The sequence below is a fragment of the Poecilia formosa genome, unplaced genomic scaffold (genome assembly GCF_000485575.1).
Source record: "Poecilia formosa unplaced genomic scaffold, Poecilia_formosa-5.1.2 Scaffold96, whole genome shotgun sequence".
NCBI lineage: Eukaryota > Metazoa > Chordata > Actinopteri > Cyprinodontiformes > Poeciliidae > Poecilia > Poecilia formosa.
This window is the reverse complement of record NW_006800035.1, coordinates 1,780,015-1,790,804: the sequence shown is the minus strand read 5'-3', so window position 1 is coordinate 1,790,804 and position 10,790 is coordinate 1,780,015. Positions and strand designations below refer to the sequence as shown.

General features: G+C 38.5%; 1 protein-coding gene across 1 annotated transcript in view; it reads right to left on the bottom strand.

Moving 5' to 3' along the window:
* Window positions 1-9,202, bottom strand: part of lrrc3b (leucine rich repeat containing 3B) — a 46,050-nt gene extending 36,848 nt beyond the window's left edge. Inside the window, exon 1 of the mRNA XM_016674472.1 lies at window positions 8,841-9,202. The gene's annotated coding sequence lies outside the window, so the exon portion shown is untranslated. The remainder of the gene's footprint in view (window positions 1-8,840) is intronic.
* Window positions 9,203-10,790: the final 1,588 nt, after the last annotated feature.

Sequence of the window (10,790 nt, the reverse complement as noted above, 5' to 3'; positions counted from 1 at the left end):
CTTTTTAAATGGTGACAGAAACATCTGAAGGCCATCTGGCATTTAGACAGATTACAATTCACACAGCTGACCACTAGGAGCAGGCATTTACAAATTTATACATAGAGAGCACCATGTAGCTAAGTAAATCAATCAAGAAAAACAACCATCAGAGTATTATTTCAGATCTGAACACTGAGCACAGTCCATCTCACTATCCAGGAGTGGGATTTCCTCCCACTGAGGGAAGGACTTGGGGAAGTCCTTCCCCAAGTCCTTCCCTTGGGAGGACTTGGGGAAGTCCTCCCAAGGGAAGGACTTGGGAGGACTTCCCTTGGGAGGAAGTCCTCCCAAGTCCTTCCTCCCTTGGGAGGAAGGACTTGGGAGGACTTCCTCCCAAGGGAAGTCCTCCCAAGTCCTTCCCTTGGGAGGACTTCCCCAAGTCCTCCCAAGGGAAGGACTTGGGGAAGGACTTCCCCAAGTCCTTCCCTCAGTGGGAGGAAATCCCACTCCTGGATAGCGAGATGGACTGTGCTCAGTGTTCAGGTCTGAAATAATACTCTGATGCTTGATTGATTTACTTAGCTACATGGTGCTCTCTATGTATAAATTTGTAAATGCCTGCACCTAGTGGTCAGCTGTGTGAACTGTAATCTGTCTAAATGACAGATGACCTTCAGATGTTTCTATCACCATTTAAAAAGGAAGGAAAAAAACAGCCAAAGACAGAAAAATCTTCAGTTAATGTGGTTCCTGCTCAGGCGCAGTGAGAGTGGGAACTCTCCTGAATTGGCTTACCATAACACAGTGAAATGAACCACACTAAATCTAAAATATATCTAGTATATATGTTTGCCTTCCAATTCAAACAAGATCAGCCAAGGATAATGGACAGCTGAAAATACAGCTAAAACATTTCTGTTTAGAGGAACATAATATGTTGGATAATATCTTTAATGCTGTCCTTTATTAACTTAGGGGTTAAATGTTTTCTTTATTAGCTCCATATATTGTGTTACAATCTCTGTCTAGAAGATGGATGGTTTTAAACCACGAGTTTCTGACAGAAGAACAGTCTTTGGAAACACAACCCTATAAAATAGAATTGCCATAAATTCATATGGTGATGATGATGTGTCATATGGAACAGCAGAGTCTGTCTTCCTGTTGTTGTAAACAGAAAAGTCCTTTTAACTTTTTCCATACTTTTTGAGAGCAGACAGAAATATGTTGAATGTGCTGCTGCTTTCTGGCAAAACAAAAGAAAGGGATGAGCACTGTCACTTTTCCTTCTACACCGTCTATACAGGAAGCGTGGGCAGTGTGACAGTAAAGAGGCAAACAGAGAAAACGTTCTCTCAAGTTTAAGCCCTTTTGACCCAGGATTATAAAATGATTGAATGCTATTATTTCTAACTAAAATGCACACTTCAGTAATTGTGACCTCATGAATGCTAATGTGTTTAGCATTCAGAAGCAAAGTGAATGACTTTAATCATGGAGATGGAAACCCAGCTAACAGGAAGTTAGAATCAGTGTACAACAGAGACTGATCAGGCTCAGCGCTCTGATGGGAATGTTTTCTTGACTGAACAGGTTACCTCTCCAATGTGTGACTAATTAACAGGTTCATTTGCCACCAACTGGCCAGGAGTGTGAACTGTAATATCTCAAAATAACAGTCAAAGGTTACGTTCACACTGCAGCCTGAAGTGACCCAAATCTGATATTTGTTTTCCCCTTTTGTCTGTATCTGATCTTTTCATGACTGTCTGAACAACACAGATCGGATTTTTACAAATGCGACTCCACTATCACTTGGATATGTGTTAATAAGTCCAATAACTATCTGATCTTTTCAAATGTGACCTGTGTCTGTAGGACCAGGTCGCATTCATTCAAAGATGGAAAATATTTGGTTAATGAGACCTACAGTCTACACTGAGAGTTTATGACTGTGTCGGAGGACAGAATCATTATTGCACTTTTCTACTGTTTCAGCTGGACTGACAGGCTCAGCATCTATTTTCTTCACTTGGGACAGAAAGACAGGGAACAGTCCTAGGGGACATCAACAGTACTTTCAAGGTATTCCATTCCTCTCTCTTTAGCATCACACAGACCTACAACGAGACCTTTATTTTTATTTCTAATATAGTTTAGATGATTATGCCAGTTTAGGTGTATGTGAGAGGCTGGGGTCCACTTTAGTATAAATGGTGTGAACACCAGTATACTGAGGAATTTTCTTATAGAGTTAATATTTTTGCACAGCTATAAAATTTACTACAAATATATTTTTTTTAATTTATTTCAAGCTCAGACTGTTCTAAGCTTCAATCTTGTGTTTCTTGGTTATTTCCAATAAATAAATATGTTGTAAAGGAAATAATAATGAATATATTTTGATTATAAAAGTATTTATGTTGATGTTGTCCTGTGTATGGGTGTTCATAATTTGCTGCTTGTCTGTACAGTTACTATGCTGGGTTTAGAGAAAGTACTATTACACTGAGGTAAGTAAAACTAACTCCACAACACAAGATATGTAAAACAAAAAACAAAAAAGCAAAAATAGAACTGTGCCCTCTTACATAGTTCAGATGAATATACTGAGCTAAAATGTAAAACCTAGATTAGAGTCTGTGTTTTCATAAACACAAACTGAAGACTTCAGAGTTGCTGGCTCGAGATGCTAAAATGTAAATAAATAAATCAAAACTAAGAACAGATTTTTCTGAAGGGAAAATGCATTTTAGAACAGGACTGTTGCTGCTGCAGTCCCTCCTTGTCCAGTCAGAACCATTCAGATGTGTTCTGTTTTGTAATGCATTCTGTTTTTCCTTCAAGCTTTATGAAGACTGAAGGGTGATATTTGTGTCACTCTTTGTAAAAGTCACCATCAGCAACTTGGGACAGCGGCTGGGCAACAAATGTCATCCAGTGACAAAACATAAAGACAGATCCCAGTCTTAAGTGATCATTTTCATGACCATCACTACAAGGTCGTAGAGGTCAAAGTGTATGTGATGAGTCCACCCTGCTCTGTAATTTATGCCACCGAAGCGACGGGGTTAAAACATGCAGCGGCATACAGAAGGACAATAAGTTCTTCTCCGCAGAAAGATAATGATTCCTGATTGCCAGCTCCTCCTGTCAGGAGAAATGTAAACATTTTAACTGAAAGCAGTTTTGAGGCAGCAGGTAAAAGCATATTTCTTCAGATTCTTTCCATTTCTTTAGTATCAGGAAGCGGTTGGGTGGACAAGTCCAACTGTTGTTCAGATTTTATTTTCAGCATGGCCATATGCTCCCTCTACATGTTTTGTAAATTGTGATTTATAGTTTGAAGTGATCAGATCAGCTCAGTGGGTCATTGAGGTCATGAGCTTGTTTCAGCTCATCGTTGGTTTGCTGCGTTCTTCTCCATCGGGTTGGGAGGAGACGTCTGTCAGCCATGTTCACCTCTCTCCAGAGATATCCAGTCAGATTCATGTCTGGAGTCTGGCTTGGCCATTTCAGGACGTTCACAGATTGGTTCCAAAGATACGGTGGAGCTGGTGTGTTACATATGTCATGGCTAAACGTTAGCGCTTGGGTAGAATCAGAGAACACACCTCAAGGAAGCAATTGTTTAGCCAAGGGACTGAAATGTAGTTATGTGATAAATTGAGTTGTATCAAAGGGTTTTGCTGCTTTTTCTGAGAATTATTTAATCTGTTAATATGAGTTATTTTAACCAGCCTGGTTTGGTAGGAGTCTTTGATGTACTTGGAGAAATTTAGAGATCATAAATTGTTGTGGGATATAGTGAGAGGTGGAAAGACAAATTAAATAATGCTCTGACTTTTACTGGTCAGTATGGTGATACTGAAAATGCAGCTGTGTTAGAGGATACACATTCTTCATTACTCTGCATATCCTGTGCCCGTGGTACACTCAACTCTATATTTAGCAGTGAGTACTCTACAGTTTGTGAAGTTTAGTTTGGACAGGAAACGCAGATAACTCAGGAGGCGTTATCAGTGGAGAGAACTCCCCTCTTACTAAGCATGTACTGAAAGTGTCTCATAAAACCGAGGAGATCGACTTGGATAAACACCTGGAACACAGCCTTGACGCTTCTTCCTGCAACCATTTACACCTTGTAGTAAGTCACTGAAATACTTCACGTTACTGTCAGTACGTAATTCAGAAGTGACAACAATGACTATTATGTTCATTTATAGGTTTCGTCTTTTCGGACCCAACTCTTTTGGTTCTGCCACAACCTTAAATCAATCCATACCTGCTTGAAAATCAAGGATTTCAAGTTAGTTTCTATACTCTACTCATTGTCCACTGTAAAGGAATGGAGTTTTGACTCCAGTGAAAATATCTACCAGAGGGAGCAGAAAGCTGATCAGGAGCCATAATCTGTCATGTTTCATAAAGGTCCCACACATGGATCAGAACATTAATAAATGGAAATAAATAATAGATGATTCAAAGGTGAGATTTGAGGCATCTTTATAATTCACAAAAGCACTTAATAGCAAAGTAAGCCTATGTGCAGTGGATTATGTACTTAGGTAGGAAGAATTAAAAAGGCAGCATGGTACATGGAGATGATGGGACAAATGAACCAGCATGCATCATGGTGTTAAAGAGATCAGATGGATGGATAGGTCAGTGATTGTATTAGTTGTCCTAACAACAACTTTAAGAACCAAGAAGTCACTAAATCCTTCCTCAGAATTAAAGCAAATTTTCAGATGAGTGGTGGAGAATCTTCTAATTCAGAAATCCAGCGTTCTTCTACAAAATCATAACAGACTGTCCTGGATGACTAAGAACCTATAAAATATGACCAGATATGCTCTTACATGGGTAATAGAATCACCAACCTTTTTTTTTTTTTTTTAAAGCAGTGAGTTTTACGAAATCTGTAGAAGATGTGAAACTGTTCAGATTTAAACTCATCTGGTTCCAATCTCAATGCCTCCATCACGTTTTAAATGTTCATTGATTTTTATCTATAGAGCACTTTGTCACAGCTACTGTTGTTATTATTGCGCTTTATAAATACAGCAGCAGTAGTTGTATGGGTACAGAGATGCTGCTGTAATAAAAAGCAAAGCCGAAAGGATTGTTTGCAACTTGATCAGGACCAGATGCTGTGGGAACCCCAGGTGTTGCTCTCTGTACCCTGGATGATCAGAGCTGCTTTGGCGGACTAAAGGAAGCATGACCTCCAGCACCACCAGAGCTGTACTGAGAAAGCATCACACATAATTCACATTTCATTCTTCACCATGCCAGTGTCTCTGGGTAGGCGTTTAAAAGGAGGTTGATATTGTGTTTGATGAAGAATTTCTCTGTTGCTTGGTTCATAGATTTGGGATAATTATCCCACCAATCTGTCAACCTAATTTAATTTGAGATGAATTGGAATTATGCTCAGAGTACATTATGACATCTTGGTGACCATTTTTCAAACATTTGCAGCAACAATTATACAATTGCAAAAAGCTAAATTCATTTTTTGGACTTTTTGCACATCTTTACCAGGGCTGTTGACAAAGAGACGCAGAGAAACTTGTTCTGCTAATGTTGCAAAATAAGAAACAGTGTCCCAGTGACTTTGAATTCCTTCTGAATTAAATTGCATAAGAGTGGACAAGTCAACTGTTAGGCTCAGTTTCTACTCAGCTCAAGTCAAATAAGTTGAATAAGTTAACTCTAGCACACTGTGTTAAAAAAGAAAATAATAATAATTCTTCAAGATTCCATATTGTTTTGCCTGTTTGCCACACCTACATATTTCAGAACAAAAATATATGTATACAAAAGAAAACCTCAGAAAACAAAAAACAGCTACTTTTGAAAATCCAAGAAGTAAGGTAATCTTGATATTGTTCATGCTAACTATATTAATCGCATTAAACACTAAAGACATTGTAAAGTTCAAAATGTCAGCTGTCTTTGGTTTAAAGTAGTCGTAATAACCTGTTTCACAGAAAATGTTTCCTCACAGGAGCCACAGGACGTCACCTCTGCTTCTAGTAGAAGTAATTACTGACTTTTCATGACAGAATTACTAAAAAAAATAAAAAAAAACAATGTTTTTCCATCATACTATTTTCACAACTATAGGTTGTTTTAATAAAATAATCTATTTCCAACCTGTTTTGGAGGGCTGCTGTCCAGGTCACTCTCATCAATGGTTGCCAGATCTGACTCATAATTTCCAGTCCAAACACAATGTAAAAACTTCCCAACTCCAAGAAACCCAGCCAGAATTCAAATCCCTGTTGATGTGATCTCAAACTCCTCAAGGGTCCATGTCCTGCAATATATTAAATATTACAACATATATATTACAATATTATTGTAATCCTCAAATCACAACATTTTTATGTTGTCTCTTGTTCTGACCTGAACTATTTCCCAGTGAGACTGCGAAGGACTTGAGTCTTGGTAAACAAGGAGACTTGTATTTGTCATGTCGCTATGTCATTTTAAATGATAAAATTAGTGAGATTTCAGTTGTTTGATGCTATTTCATAGGGACACTTCATTAACCAATATTAGTCAATGATGATGTGACAGATTCAAGACATTTCAAAACAAAATAAAATGAGTGCAAGGACAAGGCATTTTATAAGAATTCACAAGTTTTGGGTATTTCCGCCACACGACAATTACAAGAGAATTTTCTTATATACACTTCCTAAAAACCTGCCAAATGTTTTGACAAGCAGTCCAAATTTTAACAACCCACCTAAAACTGTTTGTCCAGGCCCAACGGGTTCCAAAGAAGCCCAGTTGGGCAGAAACCTGCCCAATCTGGCAACACTGCTCTCATTTTTATTGCTTACAAGAAAGAAAACCTGATCTTTGGAAAGTCGTTATGTGGAAACTGACTTTTACTTTTTTAGGTAAGTGTGAAGAAATATGTCTTCAAACAGAGTGCAGGCTGGGTAACTGATCCATATTCTGGTTACCAATTAGCCAGATAAAATGATCTTTCATTGTATAAAGAGTAGAACAGCAGGAAGTTATAGTACTCATTATAATCAGGAAAAGCATGCCAGTTTAGATGTTTCTACTAAACGAACCTGGTGTTTATTACATGCTTTACTTTTCAGTCACTGCTGACAGCTAATAAAGAAATGTGAGACATTTTGTTTTAGCTTATTCTCACTGTATCTCACTAACTAGAGCTGAAGTAAAAAAAAAAAACAATCTATAAATATGAGAATAACAATATCTAATACCTTGTCATGAAACATAACTGGACTCATAGCACACATTAAATATGTAATAGTCACCATATTTTAGCAGAAGTAAAGTAATAGCTGCTCTTGTTTTAAACAAAAGCCATTTGATCATGTTTAACACGTTTTGTCTCAACCATCTGTGGTATTTTACTCCATTAACGCCTATACTGTGGGAATCTTGCATCGCCCTTTGGTTAACAGTAAAAAACAATTAACTGTAAAAACATAATCAGTGCATTGTCTGTCATTGCAGTTTTTAATTTGGTATGTAGAAAAAAATATAACCATTTCATATAATAGATGAAATGGCTGTATGCTTACAGCCATCATTTTCCATGGTTTCTATTTTCTGAAAAATAAAAATATCCTCTGATTGAACAGAAGTGATGAATTATTTCCCTCCTTTCTTCTGCTATCTCAGATTTGACCCTTTTTAGGCTAAAAAAAATTATACTTTAGCAAACCTAAAGAGATTAACAGCACTTATATGCAGCCCTTAAACATAACGCTATCTGCACACACATGAATGAGAAGAGGCAGTGGAGGTGTTGTAGTGGTTTACATCATCTGTCAACAGAAAGGTCCCCGCCTTGTGGCTGTGATCGTCTCATTGAAATGTCCAGGTCCAAATAAAAGAATCTCATTTCCTGCCCAGCAGCATGCAGCGGTAACATTCCTGGAACATCCAGCTGCAGTCTGACATGGACACAGCTGCCTTCATGCCTCTTTTACTGCCGCATGCATTTGATGCATTGGCCGCTCCTTCAAAACTACAGACTGTGTAATAAGGAGCAGAAAGAGGCTTTCATCAGAGGTAAACTGATGAGAATAAGAACAATCACCTGCCAGACACTGCGTTCCTATTCACCCAATCTAATGTAGTTGGAACTGAAGCTTGGCAAACAACGTCACGCAGCCCTTCATTTAAAAAATGACTAATTTCTTAAAATCTGCTCTACAGAGACACACTTCCAGCTGTAAACTGCATTTCAAATCAGGTTTGCTGCCTTATAAAAATTTTCCTTCAATTCGTCGTAAGAAAACACAAATTCTAACGTCTTATTTAAATAATATTTGCACGTTTCTGGATGGGTCGTATCGGACGCTGCCGCCCTCCTAGGTGCGCTTTGCCGAATAAGAATCGTCAAGAAACTGCAGATAAAGCAAGGTGGAAGTTAAAATTATGCAAAGGCAACGTGTTGTTTCCGATGCTAATTAGCGCCGAATACATGCGGTTGCTTTGCTGTTTTTGGGTAATTAGTTGACAAGAAACAGAATGTTGCATTATTAAGGAGGTACAAAAATAAAAATGAAATTGTATTTTTTTTCAATGGAGTCCGGTCCGCTCACCCCCACGAAAACATCACGTATCAGACTCGAATTGCCTACCCAAAATAAAAGCCTTTAGTTGCCCAGGTGAAACGCGAGCTAAATGCAAAAATGCCAAGTTGATTAAAAACATACATCAGATTTAGAAACATGCAATGTCATCAGATCAGATTCGGGCTTCAGTAAAGAATTCTTCAAGTATCTGAGAAGCCACAGAGAACAGCAAAGCAGAGACAGACAAGAAGCAACAGGCGACACAAGACCGCTCACCTGCTGACAGGCTCTAACAGCTGAGGCAAAACGCTCTTCTTCACATGGATGTTCAGAAAGCTGCGATGGCAGCCTTGCGCTTCAGGTGTCCTCCACCTCCTCATGAAGAAGTAGCACGGCGCTTTCGCATCTTTTAGTCCATACCTCACACTATGAAACACCGCATCGGACTGAATGGCAAGACAGGGAGGGGTTCGTTCATGAAGTCACCGTATGACAAAGACAACCAGGCTGAGCTTTCAGCAGAAGCAGCTGTCACGACGGAACACCCAAGGTGCTCTTAAATCCAGTAAATTCAAAATGACAGTGTCAACAATAACAGGCCAAAAAAGCACTGATTTAGTTCACAGTGGGTTTAGGGTAGAATCAACCAGCATGTGGCACTTCTCCCATGAATCTCTTTGATAAGATATTTTGGTTTCCACAGAAGAGGACACTTGGTCCAATCCTGAAACACTTGAAATACCATATGATCAGACTCATCATGTTCTGTTTACTTATAGAGGACTTTTGATCTTAGCTTACTTAAAGTGATTTCGCTACATTTGTTTCTGCACAGCAGTACAATCGAGTTCAGGCCCAGACTGCCATTACGCCATGACAGCACTTTGTTTTGGATCATGTTGTGGTTGATTAGCTGCTGTGTTTGGCATTATATTTTGTTATAAATGATTTTTTTCTGTTGAAAAGAAAACTGGATGACACTCAAGATTCCTTTGGGCCAATCATCAGCCAGCTGCTGTGCTTGACAGATGGTTTGAAGTGTGTGGTTTTGGTTTTCTGCAAACTGGATTCTGTACATTATTGTCAAGTGTGTCTACTTTGGTCTCATCTGTCCAAAGGATATTGTTTTCCATCCATATGTAAGTTTTCATGCCATTTTTTTAAGACAGAAACTCCTTCATCCTGTTAATTGTCTAACTGTGTTGTGATGTACATTTTAATATGCTCACTTTATGTTGCCTACTTTAAGAAAAAAAAAAAACACAGAAAAACAAATGTAGTTTTCTGACTGGTAGCAGTTTACAGTCTCAGACAAAGAAGTCAATCAAAAGTGATTATTATTAATCTGTGATTCCATTTTTACAACAAATGAAAACAACACCTTAATTTCTCCTTTTGTTCTTGTAACAATGTCTGAAGATGTTTCTATCATAATACAACACTCTGCTTATCATGATGCTCAGTAAGGCTTTGGCAACTCTGTTAGATGTTCCCTGTGTTTCAGCTGAACTGTTCATTTGTCACAACTGCATGCGTGAAAACATCATTAGCACAAGATGAGTTGATATTCCAGAGTGAGAGGACCAAACCCTGCTGCAGCTCACATCATTTAGTGCTTCTCCACTGATGTTAAAAGGCAGATAATAGCAGCCGAGTCAGTTTCATTTACAGAGTACCTGTTTTCACCAAGAGGTCAGTATTCCCGCAACTGGAGATGATTATAATGTAATGCATGGATTGCATAGAGGGGGACCAGAGGAGAGATGAGTGATTTAAAATGGTTTTCATGTGAGCTACAGCTCATTATAACATTCACCTAGTTTTAGATACACAATGGTTACATACCTGCTGAAATGTTCCATTGTTTATTTTAGTTTTAAAGTAAACTAAAATAAACAGCACAATCTTCAATTTATTTTATTGGGACTTTATGTGATAAAACGAAATATAAAGCGTCATGTATGGAGAGCTAAATCGAAGAGGAGAGAGAGGAAGAGGAAGTTCAGACCTTCTCTTCCATTAATCATAATGGGTAATATGAAATCACTGGCTAATAAGCTGGATGAACTCCAAGCCCTCATAAGGACTCAGACAGAGTGTCCCTGATGCTGCTTCTTGTGTTTTACTGAGACATGGCTGCGGGTCGCATCCCAGACTCCAGCATCTCTCAGGCTTCCTGACTGTATGAGCAGCGACATAAGAAAAGGAGGTGGATTAGCAATGCTT